General features: G+C 41.6%; 1 protein-coding gene across 9 annotated transcripts in view; it reads left to right on the top strand.

The window, feature by feature from the left end:
• Window positions 1–20,775, top strand: part of SPART (spartin) — a 65,673-nt gene that overhangs the window by 17,546 nt on the left and 27,352 nt on the right. For 3 of the 9 annotated variants that reach the window (XM_073229316.1, XM_073229331.1, XM_073229309.1), the window contains exon 1: window positions 18,619–18,751. The exons of 3 other annotated variants lie outside the window; for them this stretch is intronic. The gene's annotated coding sequence lies outside the window, so the exon portion shown is untranslated. Of the gene's footprint in view, window positions 1–18,618; window positions 18,752–18,912; window positions 19,033–20,775 lie in introns of those variants that run through there. 3 more of the 9 variants (XM_073229311.1, XM_073229347.1, XM_073229344.1) reach the window with 3 other exon arrangements.

Raw genomic sequence — 20,775 nt, 5'->3', positions numbered from 1 at the left:
TTCCTATGGCCAGGATCCTCACCTGACCCTAAATAAATGATGATGTAACTGGCCTGCAGCTAGGCTACTGCTTCCACACCTTAGGCAATGAGCTGTTACTGACAGAGGCACTGTATGAAGGGCTCTGCTCACTGCCCTGGGCGGAGGCAGAGACAGAGGTGGATTACGCACCTGCAGGCTGTTAAGTGCAAACATGATTCTGGTCTCCACCTACAGGGAGAATAAAGCAAGGTATAAGCTCTTTTACCCCAGGAACATTCTGTTGCCATTTCTCAGCCTCATGGAACCCATAGTGAACTTGTCCAGGGCTGGAATCCTCAGGCAAACAGAACTTTACAAGGATTTAAAACATAACTATAGTAGCTAATGTTCCCTGAGGTTTATAAACTATTGTCTTTATGATTAGGTGGAACCAAGAGCCATAATATTGATTACTCTTAGGTGGAACGTGAGAGGGCTTGTGTCAGCTTTCATATGGTTCCATGTAATATTTGTACCATAGTCAATTTTTGAATGGGAACATCAAAAATGAAATGGTAGTTTTGTCTGGTGGTGTTTTTTGTTTGAAAATTTCATGGGATTTCTGATTGAGAGCTTGTTTTTGTTGTTGTTGTTGTTAGAGAGTTCAGAAATATCACTCTTAAAAAGATAAATCCTTTTGGCCATTTTCGGTTCTGCTTCATTTAGTGCATTTTGTTCCCAAAAGTTTGAGAACATTCAGGGCATTCTTGAAAAGTTGAGGGTATTCATCATTCAGAAGATTGGAATAGAAACATGAATATTTTGATTTGCTTCCAGTTGGAACCAATTACATTGCATTAATGAAGACACCATAATACTTAGGTTAATGTGCAATATTGTTATACTGTGAATCTTACCTTCATGATGCTATGTGTGCCTAATGTGTTAGAGAAACACAGCAATTCCCATGACAGTTCTGGGCAAAGTAATCTAACCATTACAGATTTCCAAGATATTTCTGAACCTTTGCAGCCTGCAAGGCATCTCACAAGGTTCTTTGTCTATGGAGGTATTAAAGGACTAGGAAATAGGAAAGGGTTGCTTCGGATAAAGTGGTGACTACTCCAACACCAGTATAAATATTGATGTGAAAATTCAGAATTTAAGGAGGGGGAGAGATGGAGGCAAAGAATGCTTACCACCTAATGCAAAAACACTTATTTGACTAGTTGATTCACTTGCCTTTATGGCACAGCACAATTCTTCAAAGATTTTTGGAGCTCTGCAAACAGAGAGTAATACCCATAGGGTCATAGGGTGGTTCTGAGAATGAAATGAGGTAATATGCCTACAATATGCCTAGCACAATGCTCGGTACCTGGGAGATACTAAGCAGATGTAAGTTGTCTTTCTCCGTCTTTCCCCATATATGAAATCCTTCTGCTGTGCCCCATTTCAGAGAATAGCACCTATGGGCACATCCAGTTGCTTAATCCCTAAATCTGAAAGACACTCTTAAAGCCTTCTTTTCTATGTCTCCTTCCCCCTCTGCAGCTCCAGGGAACCTCACAGGGAAGCCCTAAGACCAATCATTCTGGGCCTGCTGATTTCATTCTATGTGTTTCTTTAGTAGCAATGAAGGAATTTTTTCTAAAGATCAAAAATTCAAATTCGAGTACAAATATATACATATTTATCTTTTCATATCACCCAAGTGATTGCAGAGTAAAATAGCTACCATTTTATTTACTTAGTATCTACTTTGTTCAAAGTGTATTTTTAAAATTTAACAACCTCTTAACTAGTGCTTACAATGTGCCAGGTACATTTAATTTCGTGAGAGTGATTTTTACCCTATGCATTTTATACATATGGACTCATGAAGTAGTTATTATCATTATTTCTCATTTCACCAATGAGAAAACAGTGGCATGGATGGATAAAGTAAATTTGCCTAAAATCACAGAATCGCCCAGCGGCAGATAAGGATTTGAACTCAGGCAGCTTGGCTCTAGGGTCTGGGCTCTCATCAGCTCCTGTCTGCTGCTTCGTGGGGTGTAAAGCATTGCATACATCATCTTATTTAGTTGTTAGCAGGGTCCCATGGAGTAGGTATTGTTATGCCAATCATACAACGGTGAGAACTGAAGCTCTGAGGGTAAATCACCCGGGTTTATGTGGGTAGGAGGTCAGAGCCCTAGGACTCAAACATGAATGCATTTGATGGTCCATGATACTAAGCATGTTTATTTTTAGAGATAAACTGAAGGAACCACTCAATTTCTAGTCTTGGCAAAATTTTCTCTTTATTCAGACGTTTTTCCGATTCTTCCAAAGTATGTTACCTTCTGCGAGCTGGATAACCAACCACAGACATTACGTTATAATAGAAAACACAAGGTTTTAAATCAAAGGCTCCAGTTTAAATTATAGCACTTCCACTTACTAGCCATGAAGTTTTGATCACGTTACTTAATAAACCTCATTCCATATGGTTTGGGGGGGGGGCATGTGAAGATAATATATGGAAACTACTCACATTGAGCACAGTAGCAATTTTTAATAAGACATTAATTTCGACAACATAACGATTCTGAAACAATCTGTGAGAATCTTGGCTCTGTCAGGCACTTGCTATCTGGTTTGGAATATATTACATACACTTTCTGAGCTTCCATTTCTTCCTTTGACGATAGCCTTCTTACAGAATCCTTGGTGGGGGGAATAAAACGAGGAGGTAAAATGTGGGTAAAATCTTCTGGCGTCAAAAGATAAAGGCATTTATTGCTAGTGCCGCAATTTGATTTTTCAGAAAACAGAGACTTTTTATCTCAAAGAGTTAACCAAATTCCAAAAGTTCTTACTTAACTTATTCTGATGGAGTAATTCATAGATTCTGAGAGTAGGCTTCATATATATGTAGTTTCTGTGGGCTGTTCAAAACTGGATGTTGCTAGCATTGTAATTTCTATCATTTCAGGTTCACAGAAGAAACACCCCACTATTACAAATAAGCCTTTCAACTGAAAACAGTTCAGCAATGCTTAGCTGTGCTGTGATCTGACACCATAGGCACTTGTCTATATGTAAATTAAAGACATTTTTTTGGATGGCAGATATGGCGCTTTGAAAAGAAACAGGTATTCCCAAGATCTACTTTTGCTCTGAATGTGAGTTTTAATAGCCAATAACTTTTTTTAATAGCCAAATAACAATAATACCAATTGTTCCAGACAAACTGGAACTGTAGGAAAAAATAAATTCAAATTTATTTGATTCTTTCCTCTTCATATATTAGTTATGGCACCGAGTCTTTGCAGCTATGTTGGGAAGATCAATGTTTTTTAAGTTTTTATTACTTTAGGAAAAGAGAATTTAATTTCAAAGGAACAACATCAATTCAAAATCCAAACATGCAAAAAATACTAAAACGCAAACTGTTCAGGAAATAAATATGATTGGACAACAAAGAAAATATTTCTGGAAAGAATTCTTTGAAAATTTTAACTGTGATAATGTAACCCTTGGTGAACTTTTACAGTCTCATAAAATAACAGGCTTTCCCCTCCCCCACCTTCCTCCCGTCCATGAAAAGCATCTTTTGCTCTATGAACTGAGGCATTCAAATATGTGTTGAGTATTTTGTTTCTGATCATCTGCTGTAACATCCAATTATTTGGGCAATCAGACAGGGATGGGCCAGTCCAAGAATGGAGAGTGCAAAAGGTGGAGTTTCTGGACCTAGAACTTTCCATCCAAAAATCCTGGATATTACCAGAAAAGTGTGGTCTGAAAAGGAAACCTCCCCCCCATGACAATCAGGGATATCCAGTAACAAATTCCTGGTGTTGAGTAGGTTTTCTGAGCACTTCATTGTACATTTTTCTTCTTCACTTCCCCGATACATGAAACCAAATTATTTGCTTATACTTATACAAATCTGATGGCTGCAATAATTTTCCATAGATTAGCTTCTGGTCTCATATATTTTAAACCTTGTTTCTTCTCCATCCACATACTTCTGAGGCTGTGCATGAAGGATGCATTCATAAAGCAATACGACCCTTGGCTGGTGTCTTTGTGTGAGGCACAGGCAAGCCAGCAGGTAGGACTATTCCTAGAAGTCAATGCTACCTGGCTATGACTTGCAGTAATTTTATCCTTACACAGAAGCAACCGTAAACGGAAATATATTTCATAAAACAAAAGTTAAATGGACACCCAGCTCAGCTTCTCCTCCCCCAGATCCTAGAAGGGCTACAGCCATTCCATCACCAAGGACAGGAGGGGAAGTGAGTGGACAGTCAGTGGACTTCACTGATTGTGGCCAAAATATTTCCTTTCTGTGAAATTTTAATGAAATATTTAGTGAGCACATTTCAAGAGCTACCTTGGAAGATGTCTGTGCAAATAAGGGTCCCTTTGACACCCAAGTAACATATACTATACCAATCATCTTATATATAATGATAATGCTGTTTGGGGCTACCAAATTAATCAGGTTATGCAGGATAGAATCCAGAGATGAACATTTTTACATGATTTTAGATCTGTTGTGCATTTTTTTTCTCACTCTACTGCTTTATTTTTATTTATTTATTTTTTTTGAGAGGGCCTCTCTCATATTTATTGATCAAATGGTTGTTAACAACAATAAAATTCAGTATAGGGGGGTCAATGCTCAATGCACAGTCATTAATCCATCTCAAGCGTAGTTCTCTTCAGTCTCCAATCTTCTGAAGCATAACGAACAAGTTCTTACATGGTGAATGAATTCTTACATAGTGAATAAGTTCTTACATGGTGAACAGTACAAGGGCAGTCATCACAGAAACTTTCGGTTTTGATCACACATTATGAACTATAAACAATCAGGTCAAATATGGATATTCGTTTGATTTTTATACTTGATTTACATGTGGATCCCACATTTCTCCCTTTATTATTATTATTTTTTTTATTTTTAATAAAATGCTGAACTGGTAGGTAGATGCAAGATAAAGGTAGAAAACATAGTTTAGTGTTGTAAGAGAGCAATTGTAGATGATCAGGTGTGTGCCTGTAGACTATGTGCTAATCCGAGCTAGACAAGGGCAATAAAACATCCACGGATGCAGAAGCTTTCTCTCAAAACTGGGGGGGGGTGAGGTTCTAAGCTTCACCACTGTTGTTCCCCAATTTCTCACCTGATGGCCCCCCTGCGACTGTGCCTGTCTTAGGTTGTTCCTCCCTTGAGGAATCTTACCCGTCTCTGGCTAATCAGTCATCTTCCGGGGCCATACTGTCGTGCATTTTTTTTTTTTTTTTTTTTTTTTTTTGAGAGGGCATCTCTCATATTTATTGATCAAATGGTTGTTAACAACAATAAAATTCAGTATAGGGGGGTCAATGCTCAATGTACAATCATTAATCCATCTCAAGCCTAATTCTCGTCAGTCTCCAATCTTCTGAAGCATAACGAACAAGTTCTTACATGGTGAACGAATTCTTACAGAGTGAATAAATTCTTACATGGTGAACAGTACAAGGGCAGTCATCACAGAAACTTTCGGTTTTGATCATGCAATATGACCTATAAACCATCAGGTCAAATATGAATATTCATTTGATTTTTGTACTTGATTTATATGTTGATCCCACATTTCTCCTATTATTATTATTATTTTTATTTTTAATAAAATGCTGAAGTGGTAGGTAGATGCAAGATAAAGGTAGAAAACATAGTTTAGTGCTGTAAGAAGGCAAATGTAGATGATCAGATGATCAGGTGTGTGCCTATGGACTAAGTATTAATCCAGGCTAGACAAGGGCAGCAAGACATCCACGGATGCAGAAGATTTCTCTCAAAGCAGGGGGGGTGAGGTTCTGAGCCTCACCTCTGTTGATCCCCAAATTCTCACCTGATGGCCCCCCTGCGACTGTGCCTGTCTTAGGTTGTTCCTCCCTTGAGGAATCTTACCCGTCTCTGGCTAACCAGTCATCTTCCGGGGCCATACAGGGAAATGTAAAGTTGGTAAGTGAGAGAGAAGCCATATTGTTTGCAAAGGTTAGCTTTTTACTTCTTTGCAGATTTATGCCCTGTGGCTTCTATGCCCAGCACTTGTCTCGAGGTATCTTTACCACCTGGAGGAATTATGATACTCGGTAAATTCGATATGAGGCACGAATTCTATTTAAAGTTTGTAATTAGGAAGGAAGAAGAAAAGCTATAGATGTAGCATATGAAGGAAACTTGGGAGGATTGATTATTTCTTTGACATATCTTCTTGTATAGTACCTTAAGTATGTATAGGTTTTAAACTACTAACTAATTTGCACACACATATTAACATAATAGGAATACGGTGACATAAACAAAGCAAATCTATAATTACCAGCCATCTCCAGTGAAGCCAAGAAAACCATTTAGGCACCCTAGGCATTTGTGAAAATTTATCTATGATATGATGGATATTTTCCAACTGTACTTGAACCATCAGACAAATTAAAGCAGCCCATTTCTGGGATCTGTTCACATCCCATATGTTCTTTTAACCATAGATAGTCTATAGTCATGAGATTTTGGGGTGCTACAACTTGCACCCCTCCCAACTCCTGGTTGAGTTCCAACAGTACAGATCCAGTCAAATTCGTTGTCTCACTGTATGCACATGCCAGCCTAGACATCTCCCTCCTCCTTCTTATGGCAAGTCCAGGAGATGGTGGGCTGGATGCAGCCACAACCGCAGCATCGTCCGGATCCCTGTGGAGGCTTTTTGATGATCATCCCCCGGCACGAGTCCTCCAGAGAGTGCTGATGCCGGAAGCTCCTCCTCATATCGTATCTTAGTTCATTTTCTGGGTATCCAAGCTAGGCCTTGATTTTCTGCGTAGAAACAAACAGACCCTTTGCCCACACTTTGACATGCCCTCTATACCACTGTGCAGAGCTCATTGGAGGTCAGCACACAGTAACTGCTTTTTTTTTTTTTTTTTTTAATTAAGAGAAAGGAATATTATCAGAAAAGAGTACCTCCATAGCTGATCATCTGACACCCTTTAACTGATCAACATTAAGGATATTTAAAGCATGCGTTGATCTTTGATTTACCAATAGTTTTATCCTGTTAAGGAGTAATCCCCCTTTTCTTTCTTTCTTTCTTTTTTTTTTTTTAAATTTTTAATCTACACTTACCTGAAGAATACTATGTTTACTATGCTCTCCCCTATATCAGGTCCCCCCTAACAACCACATTACGGTTACTGTCCATCAGCTTAGCAAAATGTTGTAGAGTCACTACTTGTCCTCTCTGTGTTGTGCAGCCCACCCTCCCCTATCTCCCTCCCCCCCATGCATGCTAATCTTAATACCCCCCTTCTTCTTCCCCCCCCTTATCCCTCCCTGCCCACCCATCCTCCCCAGTTCCTTTCCCTTTGGTACCTGTTAGTCCATTTTTGGGTTCTGTAATTCTGCTGCTGTTTTGTTCCTTCAGTTTTTCCTTTGTTCCTATACTCCTCAGATGAGTGAAATCATTTGGTATTTCTCTTTCTCCGCTTGGCTTATTTCACTGAGCATAATACTCTCCAGCTCCATCCATGTTGCTACAAATGGTTGGATTTTTCCACTTCTTATGGCTGAGTAGTATTCCATTGTGTATATGTACCACATCTTCTTTATCCATTCATCTACAGATGGACATTTAGGTTGCTTCCAATTCTTGGCTATTGTAAATAGTGCTGCGATAAACATAGGAGTGCATCTGTCTTTCTCAAACTTGATTGCTGCGTTCTTAGGGTAAATTCCTAGGAGTGGAATTCCTGGGTCAAATGGTAGGTCTGTTTTGAGCATTTTGATGCACCTCCATACTGCTTTCCACAATGGTTGAACTAATTTACATTCCCACCAGCAGTGTAGGAGGGTTCCCCTTTCTCCACAGCCTCGCCAACATTTGTTGTTGTTTGTCTTTTGGATGGCAGCTATCCTTACTGGTGTGAGGTGATACCTCATTGTAGTTTTAATTTGCATTTCTCTGATAATTAGCGATGTGGAGCATCTTTTCATGTGTCTCTTGGCCATCTGTATTTCTTTTTTGGAGAACTGTCTGTTCAGTTCCTCTGCCCATTTTTTAATTGGGTTATTTGTTTTTTGTTTGTTGAGGTGTGTGAGCTCTTTATATATTCTGGACGTCAAGCCTTTATCGGATCTGTCATTTTCAAATATATTCTCCCATACTGTAGGGTTCCTTTTTGTTCTATTGATGGTGTCTTTCGCTGTACAGAAGCTTTTCAGCTTAATGTAGTCCCACTTGCTCATTTTTGCTGTTGTTTTCCTTGCCCGGGGAGATATGTTCAAGAAGAGATCACTCATGTTTATGTCTAAGAGGTTTTTGCCTATGTTTTTTTCCAAGAGTTTAATGGTTTCGTGACTTACATTCAGGTCTTTGATCCATTTTGAGTTTACCTTTGTACATGGGGTTAGACAATGGTCCAGTTTCATTCTCCTACATGTAGCTGTCCAGTTTTGCCAGCACCATCTGTTGAAGAGACTGTCATTTTGCCATTGTATGTCCATGGCTCCTTTATCAAATATTAATTGACCATATATGTTTGGGTTAATTTCTGGGGTCTCTAATCTGTTCCACTGGTCTGTGGCTCTGTTCTTGTGCCAGTACCAAATTGTCTTGATTACTATGGCTTTGTAGTAGAGCTTGAAGTTGGGGAGTGAGATCCCCCCTACTTTATTCTTCTTTTTCAGGATTGCTTTGGCTATTCGGGGTCTTTGGTGTTTCCATATGAATTTTTGAATTATTTGTTCCAATTCATTGAAGAATGTTGCTGGTAATTTGAGAGGGATTGCATCAAATTTGTATATTGCTTTCGGCAGGATGGCCATTTTGACGATATTAATTCTTCCTAGCCATGAGCATGGGATGAGTTTCCATTTATTAGTGTCCCCTTTAATTTCTCTTAAGAGTGACTTGTAGTTTTCAGAGTATAAGTCTTTCACTTCCTTGGTTAGGTTTATTCCTAGGTATTTTATTCTTTTTGATGCAATGGTGAATGGAATTGTTTTCCTGATTTCTCTTTCTATTGATTCGTTGTTAGTGTATAGGAAAGCTACAGATTTCTGTGTGTTGATTTTGTATCCTGCAACTTTGCTGTATTCCGATATCAGTTCTAGTAGTTTTGGAGTGGAGTCTTTAGGGTTTTTTATGTACAGTATCATATCATCTGCAAATAGTGACAGTTTAACTTCTTCTTTACCAATCTGGATTCCTTGTATTTCTTTGTTTTGTCTGATTGCCGTGGCTAGGACCTCCAGTACTATGTTAAATAACAGTGGGGAGAGTGGGCATCCCTGTCTGGTTCCCGATCTCAGTGGAAATGCTTTCAGCTTCTCGCTGTTCAGTATAATGCTGGCTGTGGGTTTATCATATATGGCCTTTATTATGTTGAGGTACTTGCCCTCTATTCCCATTTTGCTGAGAGTTTTTATCATGAATGGATGTTGAATTTTGTCAAATGCTTTTTCAGCATCTATGGAGATGATCATGTGGTTTTTGTCTTTCTTTTTGTTGATGTGGTGGATGATGTTGATGGATTTTCGAATGTTGTACCATCCTTGCATCCCTGGGATGAACCCCACTTGGTCATGGTGTATGATCCTTTTGATATACTGTTGAATTCTGTTTGCTAATATTTTATTGAGTATTTTTGCATCTACGTTCATCAGGGATATTGGTCTGTAATTTTCTTTTTTGGTGGGGTCTTTTCCTGGTTTTGGTATTAGGGTGATGTTGGCTTCATAGAATGAGTTTGGGAGTATTCCCTCTTCTTCTATTTTGTGGAACACTTTAAGGAGAATGGGTATTATGTCTTCTCTGTGTGTCTGATAAAATTCCGAGGTAAATCCGTCCGGCCCCGGGGTTTTGTTCTTGGGTAGTTTTTTGATTACTGTTTCAATTTCTTTGCTTGTAATTGGTTTGTTTAACTTTTGTGTTTCTTCCTTGGTCAGTCTTGGGAGGTTGTATTTTTCTAGGAAGTTGTCCATTTCTTCTAGGTTTTCCAGCTTGTTGGCATATAGGTTTTCATAGTAGTCTTTAATAATTCTTTGTATTTCTGTGGAGTCTGTCGTGATTTTTCCATTCTCATTTCTGATTATGTTGATTTGTGTTGACTCTCTTTTTCTCTTAATAAGTTGGGCTAGAGGCTTATCTATTTTGTTTATTTTCTCAAAGAACCAGCTCTTGGTTTCGTTGATTTTTGCTATTGTTTTATTCTTCTCAATTTTGTTTATTTCTTCTCTGATCTTTATTATGTCCCTCCTTCTGCTGAGTTTAGGCCTCATTTGTTCTTCTTTTTCCAGTTTTAATAATTGTGATGTTAGACTATTCATTTGGGATTGTTCTTCCTTCTTCAAGTGTGCCTGGATTGCTATATACTTTCCTCTTAAGACTGCTTTCGCTGCATCCCACAGAAGTTGGGGCTTAGTGTTGTTGTTGTCATTTGTTTCTATATATTCCTTGATCTCTATTTTGATTTGTTCATTGATCCATTGATTATTTAGTAGCATGTTGTTAAGCCTCCATGTGTTTGTGAGCCTTTTTGTTTTCTTTGTAGAATTTATTTCTACTTTCATACCTTTGTGGTCTGAAAAATTGGTTGGTAGAATTTCAATATTGTGGAATTTACTGAGGCTCTTTTTGTGAGCTAGTATGTGGTCTATTCTGGAGAATGTTCCATGTGCACTTGAGAAGAATGTATATCCTGTTGCTTTTGGATGTAAAGTTCTATAGATGTCTATTAGGTCCATCTGTTCTAGTGTGTTGTTCAGTGCCTGTGTGTCTTTACTTATTTTCTGCCCGGTGGATCTATCCTTTGGGGTGAGTGGTGTGTTGAAGTCTCCTACAATGAATGCATTGCAGTCTATTTCCCTCTTTAGTTCTGTTAGTATTTGCTTCACATATGCTGGTGCTCCTGTATTGGGTGCATATATATTTAGAATGGTTATATCCTCTTGTTGGACTAAGCCCTTTATCATTATGTAGTGGCCTTCTTTATCTCTTGTTACTTTCTTTGTTTTGAAGTCTATTTTGTCTGATATTAGTACTGCAACCCCTGCTTTCTTCTCACTGTTGTTTGCCTGAAATATGTTTTTCCATCCCTTGACTTTTAGTCTATGCTTATCTTTGGGTTTAAGGTGAGTTTCTTGTAAGCAGCATATAGATGGGTCTTGCTTTTTTATCCATTCTATTACTCTATGTCTTTTGATTGGTGCATTAAGTCCATTTACATTTAGGGTGACTATTGAAAGATATGTACTTATTGCCATTGCAGGCTTTAGATTCGTGGTTACCAAAGGTTCAAGGTTAGCTTCTTTATTATCTTACTGCCTAACTTAGCTCGCTTATTGAGCTGTTATATACACTGTCTGGAGAGTCTTTTCTTCTCTCCCTTCTTATTCCTCCTCCTCCATTCTTCATATGTTGTGTGTTTTGTTCTGTGCTCTTTTTAGGGGTGCTCCCATCTAGAGCAGTCCCTGTAGGATGCCCTGTAGAGGTGGTTTGTGGGAAGCAAATTCCCTCAGCTTTTGCTTGTCTGGGAATTGTTTGATCCCACCATCATATTTAAATGATAGTCGTGCTGGATACAGTATCCTTGGTTCAAGGCCCTTCTGTTTCATTGCATTAAGTATATCATGCCATTCTCTTCTGGCCTGTAGGGTTTCTGTTGAGAAGTCTGATGTTAGCCTGATTGGTTTTCCTTTATAGGTGACCTTTTTCTCTCTAGCTGCCTTTAAAACTCTTTCCTTGTCCTTGATCCTTGCCATTTTAATTATTATGTGTCTTGGTGTTGTCCTCCTTGGATCCTTTCTGTTGGGGGTTCTGTATAATTCCATGGTCTGTTCGATTATTTCCTCCCCCAGTTTGGGGAAGTTTTCAGCAATTATTTCTTCAAAGACACTTTCTATCCCTTTTCCTCTTTCTTCCTCTTCTGGTATCCCTATAATACGAATGTTTTTCCTTTTGTATTGGTCACATATTTCTCTTAGTGTTGTTTCATTCCTGGAGATCCTTTTATCTCTCTCTATGTCAGCTTCTATACGTTCCTGTTCTCTGGCTTCTATTCCTTCAATGGCCTCTTGCATCTTATCCATTCTGCTTATAAATCCTTCCAGGGATTGTTTCACTTCTGTGATCTCTTTCCTGACATCTGTGATCTCCTTCCGGACTTCATCCCACTGCTCTTGCATTTTTCTCTGCATCTCATCCCACTGCTCTTGCATTTTTCTCTGCATCTCATCCCATTGCTCTTGCATTTTTTTCTGCATCTCTGTCAGCATGTTCATGATTTTTATTTTGAATTCTTTTTCAGGAGGACTAGTTAGGTCTGTCTCCTTCTCAGGTGTTGTCTCTGTGATCTTTGTCTGCCTGTAGTTTTGCCTTTTCATGGTGATAGAGATAGTCTGCAGAGCTGGTACAAGTGACCGCTGGAAGAGCTTCCCTTCTTGTTGGTTTGTAGCCTTTTCCTGGGAGAATAGCGACCTCTAGTGGCTTGTGCTGGGCAGCTGTGCGCAGACAGGGCTTCTGCTTCCTGCCCAGTTGCTTTGGGGTTTATCTCCACTGTTGCTGTGGGCTTGGCCTGGCTGGGGCTGTTCCTCCAAAATGGTGGAGCCCCGTTGGAGGGGGAGCAGCCAGGAGACTATTTATCTCCGTAAGGGGCCTCTGTGCTCCCTGCTGCCCAGGGGGTTAGAGTGCCCAGAGATCCCCAGATTCCCTGCTTCTGGTCTAAGTGACCTGTCCTGCCCCTTTAAGATTTCCAAAAAGCACTCTCCAAACCAAAACAACAACAGCAACAATGAGAGAGGGAACAGAAAGGAAAAAAAAAAAGAAAAAACACGCGATTTTTTTTTTTTTTTTCCTCAGGTGCCGGTCCCAGGCACCCGCGCACTGGTCCTGCTGCCCTGTCTCCCTAGCACCAGGGTCCCTGTCCTTTCAAGGCTTCCAAAAAGCACCCACCCACCGGTCCCGCAGGGAAGGAACGCTCAATATTCTTGGTCCTCAGGCACTGGTCCCACGCACCCGCTCACCAGTCCCGCCGCCCTGCCTCCCTAGCACCGGGGTCCCTGTCCCTTCAAGGCTTCCAAAAAGCACTTGGCAAAAGAGAGAAAAAAAAGGGGAAAAACGCGCGATTTCTTCCGTCCTCAGGTGCTGGTCTCAGGCACCCACCCACCGGTCCCACAGGGAACAATGCGGGATATTCTTTGTCCTCAGGTGCCGGTCCCAGGCACCCGCTCACCAGTCCCGCCGCCCTGCCTCCCTAGCACCGGGGTCCCTGTCCCTTTCAGGCTTCCAAAAAGCACTCGCAGAAAAGAGAAAAAAAAAGGGGAAAAACGCGCGATTTCCTCTGTCCTCAAGTGCCGGTCTCAGGCACCCGCCCACCGGTCCCGCAGGGAAAAATGGGGGATATTCTTTGTCCTCAGGCGCCGGTCCCAGCCACCCGCTCACCAGTCCCACCACCGTGCCTCCCTAGCACTGGGGTCCCCGTCCCTTCAAGGCTTCCAAAAAGCGCTTGCCAAAAAGAGAAAAAAAAAAAAAAAGGGGAAAAACGCGCGACCTCCTCCGTCCTCAGGCACCGGTCTCAGGCACCGGCCCCCAGGTCTCGCAGGGAGAAACGCGGGATATTCTTTGTCCTCCGGCGCCGTTCCCAGGCACCTCCTCACCGGTCCCGCCACCCTGCCTCCCCAGCAACGGGGGCCCGTCCCTCTAAGGCTTCCAAAAAGCGCTCGCCAAAAAAAAAAACTGCTCCGGTTTCTCTCCACCCGCCGGGAGCCGGGGGGAGGGGCGTTCGGGTCCCGCCGGGCTGGGGCTTGTATCTTACCCCCTTCACAAGGCGCTGGGTTCTTGCAGGTGTGGATGTGGTCTGGATGTTGTCCTGTGTCCTGTGGTCTCTATTTTAGGAAGATTTTTCTTTGTTATATTTTCATAGCTCTATGTGTTTTTGGGAGGAGATTTCCACTGCTCTACTCACGCCGCCATCTTCAGGACAACCTGTCGTGCATTTTTAATATGATAATTAAGACCTAACTTATTGAGAATTCTACTTCTGGCATAACACTGTGAGGAACTCTGAAGACCATTCCCCTGAGAATCTGGTGAACACCATTTCTTAATGATACATTGTAAAGTGATTTGGGGCATATGATTTGGAAGTAGTACAAATAATTGAGTGACAATGCTGTTCTAAAGTTCCTGCTAATTTTATTTTGTTTATGTGGATAGAGTTTCTCAAACTTTACATTTGTAACTATTAAGATTAGAATAGAATTGGTGTTGAATCCTATCCCATTCTAGAAATAAATGGTAATCACCACAAATATATGAATTATTTGCAAAGAAGTCCCTTTCATCTCATCAATATATATTTCAAATAAATGTATACTCTTTGCTCAATAAATATTTACCCAAACTTCGAATACACGTAATACAAATGTTATAATCACTCAATCCAGGAGATATTTTTTAAACCAATTTAGACATGACTCACACACCATAAAATTCACATTTTAAATATATTATTCAATGAATTTTATTGTATTTACAAGGCTGTACAACCATCACCACAATCTAATTTTAGAACATTTCCATTACCCTAAAAAGAACACCCTGTGCCCTTTTACAGTCAATTCCAATTACTGACCCCAGCCATAGGAAACTGCAAATCTACTTCTGTCTCTGTATATTTACATTTTAAAAGAAAATTCATAAAAATGAAATCATCCAATATACGTTCATGGCTGGCTTTCTTCCCTGAACATAACGTTTTTGAGGCCCATCCAAGTTGTAGCATATATTAGTATTTCACTCATTTGGGGGATTGAACTTATGTCATTGCATTTTCAAAAATCCATTCATCAGTTGACATTTGGGTTGTTTTCACTTTTGGGCTGTTTTAAATAATGTTGCTATGAACATTTTTGTTGAATATACTTATACCCTTTACATGTATGTGCAAGTATTTGTATTATTGTTTGTACTATACAGATTTTATTGCCAGCATGAGACAGGAGTGGCATGAATTCTATTTCAATTTCAGTATTTACATGTGTGAAAGCTGAGAACTCTATCTACCTAAACAAATAATAAGTAGGTATGGAAGGAGTTTTATAACAGCAGTATCACTTGATTTTTTTGAAACGAGAAATGAAAACGTGTACACAATTCCACTTTTGACAGGAATTGCTAGGTCATATAGGATGTCTGTGTATAACTTTTAAGAAATAGTCAAGTGGTTTACCAAAAAATGGCTGCATCATTTTACGTATCTACTAGTAGTACACAGGGTTTGAGTTTCTCCACATCCTTGTCAACACTTGTTAATATCTGCTTTATTACAACCATTCTAGTGGGTAAGTACCAACATCTCATGTTTTTGATTTACATTTCCCTGAAGATGAAAGGCATTGAGCATCTTTTCATGTCTTTTCCAGCAATTTGTATATCTTCAGAGAAATGCCTATTTAAATCCTTTGCATATTTTTAAATTGGATTACTTGTTAGTTATTGAGTTGTGAGAGTTCTTTATCTATACAAGTCAGATACAATGATTTGCAAATATTTTCTCATAGTTTATGGGTTGTAGTTTCAATTTCTTGCAGATGTCTTTTGAAGCGCAAAAAGGTTTAATTTTAATGAAGTACAATTTACCAAATTTTTCTTCTACTGCTTACATTTTGAGGGTCATATTTAAGAAATCACTGCTTCACCCAAGTTAAAGAAGAGTCACTCTTCTTAGAAGAATAAGATATTTTCTCCTAAGAGTTTCATAGTTTCAGCTTTTACATTTAGGTCTGTGATCCATTTTGTGTTAAGTTTTGAGTATGGTGTGAGGTAGGGGTTCAGGTTCAACTTTTTGAATGGATTTTCAGTCGTCCCATTTGTTGAAAAGACTTTCTTTCCCATTGAATTTTCTTGGCACTTTTGTTGAAAGTTAGTTGACTGTAAAAGCAAGGGCTTATTTTGGGGCCCTTAATTCTAGCTCATTGATCAATTCTATCACACATATGCCTGTAAGTATGCCAGTACCACACTGAATTAATTATTGCAGCTTTGTAATACATTTTAAAATCAAGAAATGTAAGTCCTCCAGTTTTGTTCTTTTTCAAGCTTGTTTGGCTATTCTGGATTCCTTGCATTTCCATATGAATTTAGGATTAGTTTGCCAATTTCTGCAGAATAATCATCTGGGATTTTGGTAGGGATTGTGTTGCATCTGTAGATCGATTTGAACAGTACTGTGACCTGACAACATTAAGTCTTTCAATCCATGAATGTGGAGTATCTTTCCACTCATTTAGGTCTTCCTCAAATCCTCTCAGCAATGTTTTATAGTTTTTGGTGTACAAGTCTTGGGCTTATTTTGCCAATTTATTCCTAAATATTTTGTTCTTCTTGACAATTATAAATGAAATACTTGATTTGACCTTTGGAGTATTGGAATGTTGTTGGGCAGCTGTGTCTGGAGAGGTGTCTCCCTGTGCATTTGGTGAAACCTCAACCTGGATGGGTTGGGTTCTTGGATGGGGAGGATTTTGTACTCTGCTTGAGAAATAATTCTCAAACAGGTCTGACGAGTGTAGGTAAGGAAGGAACTCATTAAAGTGAGAGTAGTAATGCATGTCAGCAGGTGTGCAGGCAGCAGAGAGCAAGGAAGAACAGAAGGAGGAAAGGGAAGCTTAGTGAACTCCTGCTTGGTATGGGGCACATCCCTTGCCAACTCCTGCAGCCAGGGTCACCTGGCATCCAGGGTCCCCTTGAATCTGCATGGCATGGGAACTAGACCCCTACTACCCCAGGGTTTGGGGGAGCCACAGAGCACTGGATGGAGTGATTATGTTCTGAGAACTTCCCAAAGGCAAAGAAAGACCTTCAGCCAGGCTCCTAAAAGGCATGATCGTACAGCTGCAGTCCCATCTCAGTCACCCAAGCAATGGGAACTTGCAAGCCTAAATCAGAGATCTCAGTAGCCCTTCTCTACTTGTCTGAGGCAGGACAGAGAGAGTGAAGGCTTGTGCTTAAATCTCGAAAGCTGAATGAATAGCAAAATGACAAAGACATTTACCACTGGAAGTGGAGGTTGGAAAGGACTTGTCTTTATCATGGAAAAGAGTTCAGAGACAAGTGCAATCAGTTTGTGCAACAAGTAAAGTTTAATATAAGACAGTACACATTCTGACGGGAGTGTGGGCAACTTCAGAGAAGAGGTGCACTTAAGGATCTAGGGTTTGGTGCTTTATAGGGCCTTTTGGGTAGGGGTCAGCATAAGGCATGACGTAAACAGGTGATTCATAATTCCTTTGAAGTTTTGTCAAGAATAATCTGGGCCTTTTTCACAGGCTAAGTAGATTTTACAATGACGTGACCCTTGTCCCATTTCCCTGCTCTATCTCAGAAATACTAGTGGTTTTTGTATGTTGACCTTTTATCCTGCAACCTTGATGGACTTAATTTTAGTAGCTTTGTAATAAATTTTAAGGTTCTCTCTATATAATATTGTATATATTGCATTTAAACATTGTAATTTTTATGGCAATTGCAAAATTTTTAATTAAATTTATGTACTTTATGGTGCAGAGAAGTTTGATAGGTGATCAATAGAAGACTTCACAATAAAATTACACACTGGGACAAAATTTCATGTTAAGGAAAACGTGTGCATGGAGGAAAGAAAGAATGTAAAATTTCCTCCTATTAAAGAAAAAGCGTGTTAATGTATTTTAAAAATTGATGATGGATATTAAATTGCCTGCAATTGAGGCTCCACTGCTACATTTAAAAGAGATAGGTAACTTCTATTTTAAAACGTTAATTTACAATAATTTGCACCCTTTGCAACTATTTAAGTCACATGAAAAAATTTGGTCAATCTAAAAGTGAGGGAGAAGGTACACAAGTATTTCAGCATTCTTATAAGAGCAAAATGATTCAAAACCACTATATTAACATATACCTCCTTATTAGGTTTTTCTCTTTGAGATGACTGTTACTTAGCTGAGATTTGAGGCAACCACCAAACGGCCCCTAATGTTAAATTTAAAGGGTTCCCCCATAGTCATCCAACAGGCCCCGTCATTAATTTTGATAGGGGTAAGAAATAATTCATTTCACGGAATTAAGTTATTGTCTCCTCAAACAAGTTATTTAGCTACTCTTAAATGCTCAGGGTATGACATATGTGTGTATATATTTTTTATTAAGGCAGGTCTATTCAAGAATATAAAATATGTCATCTGTAGTATTTTACTATTACAGATTTTTTGACAGAAGGTAAAGTACGTTCACTTAGACTTCCCCCTTTTTAGCTTTCCATAATTACTGAGGTATTGGCACAGATGCTATTTATCCTTGGGAGGGGGTCATTCAGCCTTTTTCACCACATTCCAGAGGCTTGCAGCGCAGGCGGCGCACACGCTCGTCCCGCAGGTAGTGTATGTGCGCTTAGGGGGGCCGCCGTCCGCCTGGATCCGCGAGCCACGGAGGTCCGACGCCGGGGCTGGGGGCCCGCCTTTGCTCCCCACGCGCACGGCGCCCAGGGCGCCCCCCAGCCCGCAGCGCCCGCCCTGCCCACCGCGCTCTCCCCTCCGGGGCCCCCGGCGCGGCGGGGCTGCGGGCGCACTGCGCAAGCGCGGGGCTGCGTCGCGGCTCGCGGGCTGCTCTCGCGGCCTCCGCCCGCGCTCCTTCTCCTCCGCGGGACATTTGGGGTGACTTGGGGTTTCGAAGCGGACTGAGGTCCCCCTCTACCCGTCCGGAAGGTCAGAGAGGACAGGGCTGGGGCCGCGCGGGCGGGTGACCCGCGGGGGTCGTCCCGGGAGCGCGGCTCGCGGCGCCAGCCTGTCCGGCCCTGGCGCGGCCGCGTGACATGGCGCGCTCTCGAGCGCGCGCCCCGCGGCGCTTTGTGAGTCTTGGCGCGCGGCGCGCGCGCGCGCGAGGGGTGCTTGGCGCGTCTGTTCCCACCGGCCGAGCGCGTCGCGGCGGCGCTGGGCTTGAGGGAGCGGCCCGCGGGCGGCGGCGGCCTGAGGTCGGGCAGGCACAGGTGGGGCGGGCGGGAGGCGGCGGGGCTCGTCCGGGTCTGCGACGGCTCCTCGGCGGGGGGCGCAAGCTGGGGAGGGCCCGGAGGGCGGGGTTCCTGGGCATCCGCGCTCCCCGCCCCCCAACCTCGCCCGCGCGGTGCGGGCCGCGGCCCCCGGGAGCGTCCTGCCGGCCCGGGGCCCCCTCCGGCGTGGTTACCGCCTCGCCCCGCGCCTGCGGCCTCGGTGGAGCTCAGCGGCCTTTCTCCGCAAGGAGGCCGGCCGCCCACCGCGGTTGTAACGGGAGTGGGTGCCGCGCAGCTCCCCTCGCCGGGCGGTTCTGAGCTGTTGTTAGAGACCCAGCACCGCGGGGCCCCCCGCCCTGGGTCTGCCTCCAGCCGGTGGTCGCGGGACGCGCACCGCCCGGGGCCCGGCACCGGCCTTACCGCGTTCCGGGCGCGTCCCCGCAGTTTTCCGCTCCGACCTGTGAAGGGCTTACCCGCCCGTCGAGGATCCTGGAGATGGGCGTCGTGTATCGCAGTTCAATGAATTTGCGTTCATTGTTGTTGCCCCTAAAAGGCGGCCTCAAATGTTCAAGAAGTCAACAGGTTTTCTTTGATATTTACAAAAGCAACAGAAAAAAGATAATATAAGAATAGCCTCAGTTATAAATGGAGCTTTTTTTTTTTTATTAACTCTGCTTTACAGTCACAGACCTCTTTGGTGATATATATGAAACCTTTCTGAAACCTGAAACTTTACTTTTTATGTGGGTTCCTTCTAACCGCTGAGGCTTTTTGTCGTTGTGTGTGGTTGCGCTAACAAACCAGAAATCGGTGGGATGTTCCCGGATTGAGTCGCATACGTTATTTGGACATTTTTCTTTCTTTCTTTCTTTCTTTCTTTTTTTTTTTTTTTTTTGATCAAGGGCCAAATAGGCGGGCATTAGAGAACTGCTTGCTCTAGGGAGATAAATGCTGTATTTTGAAGGACTGCTTGTGGTGTGGACACTTAGCATGCTGCAGCGTTTAAGGAATTGGAATAAGTTGCCAAGTATTTTTACCTTTGTTCCTGAGTATTTCTTAAGGCATTCACACATATACAGAGTTACGTTTGAAATACATACATTTCACTACTTTTATTAGAACGTTTTACAAGTAACGTGAATGTACCATTGCTATTTGGAGCCAGGTTTTGGTGTGTGATTTAAGATGACTATACTGGTGTAGGTCCCGTCTTATTTATTTTATACATCAGATTGACATTCAGAGACTTTTTTTCTGTTCTCAACTTTAAAAATTAAAACGTGAAATAATTAATAACGGTTTTTATATTTTCAAGACACTAAATAAGCACTTAATTGTGATTAGGAGTATGAAAGGCATTATTATTTTTTGAAAGTCACCATTTTCCAGTCCCTCTTCCTCCCTGTGAAATGCATTTTCTCACATAGTACTGAGAAAATAGTAAATGCCAGAATAAATCACAAAATAAAAGTATAATATTTCAGTGCAGACTTTTTTCTTTCTGTGCTAAGATTCCCACCTACATTTCACCCGATAGATTTCCAGGCCGTTCTCACTGCCAAACTTGTTTTCTCTGCAAGACAGGGATGGCTTGCAAGGAACGATATTAAGCAGCGGCTGACCCACTGAATTGCCACCCCCACGCCCATCGCGTGCGCGTGCACACACACCCACACGCGCGAACGCAGACCCCATTCCTTTTAAATAACCAGCCCGTTTCCTCCAGTGACCCATTACTTAGGA

The sequence above is a fragment of the Manis javanica genome, chromosome 1, assembly GCF_040802235.1.
Source record: "Manis javanica isolate MJ-LG chromosome 1, MJ_LKY, whole genome shotgun sequence".
NCBI lineage: Eukaryota > Metazoa > Chordata > Mammalia > Pholidota > Manidae > Manis > Manis javanica.
This window is presented reverse-complemented; position numbering and strand designations above follow the sequence as displayed.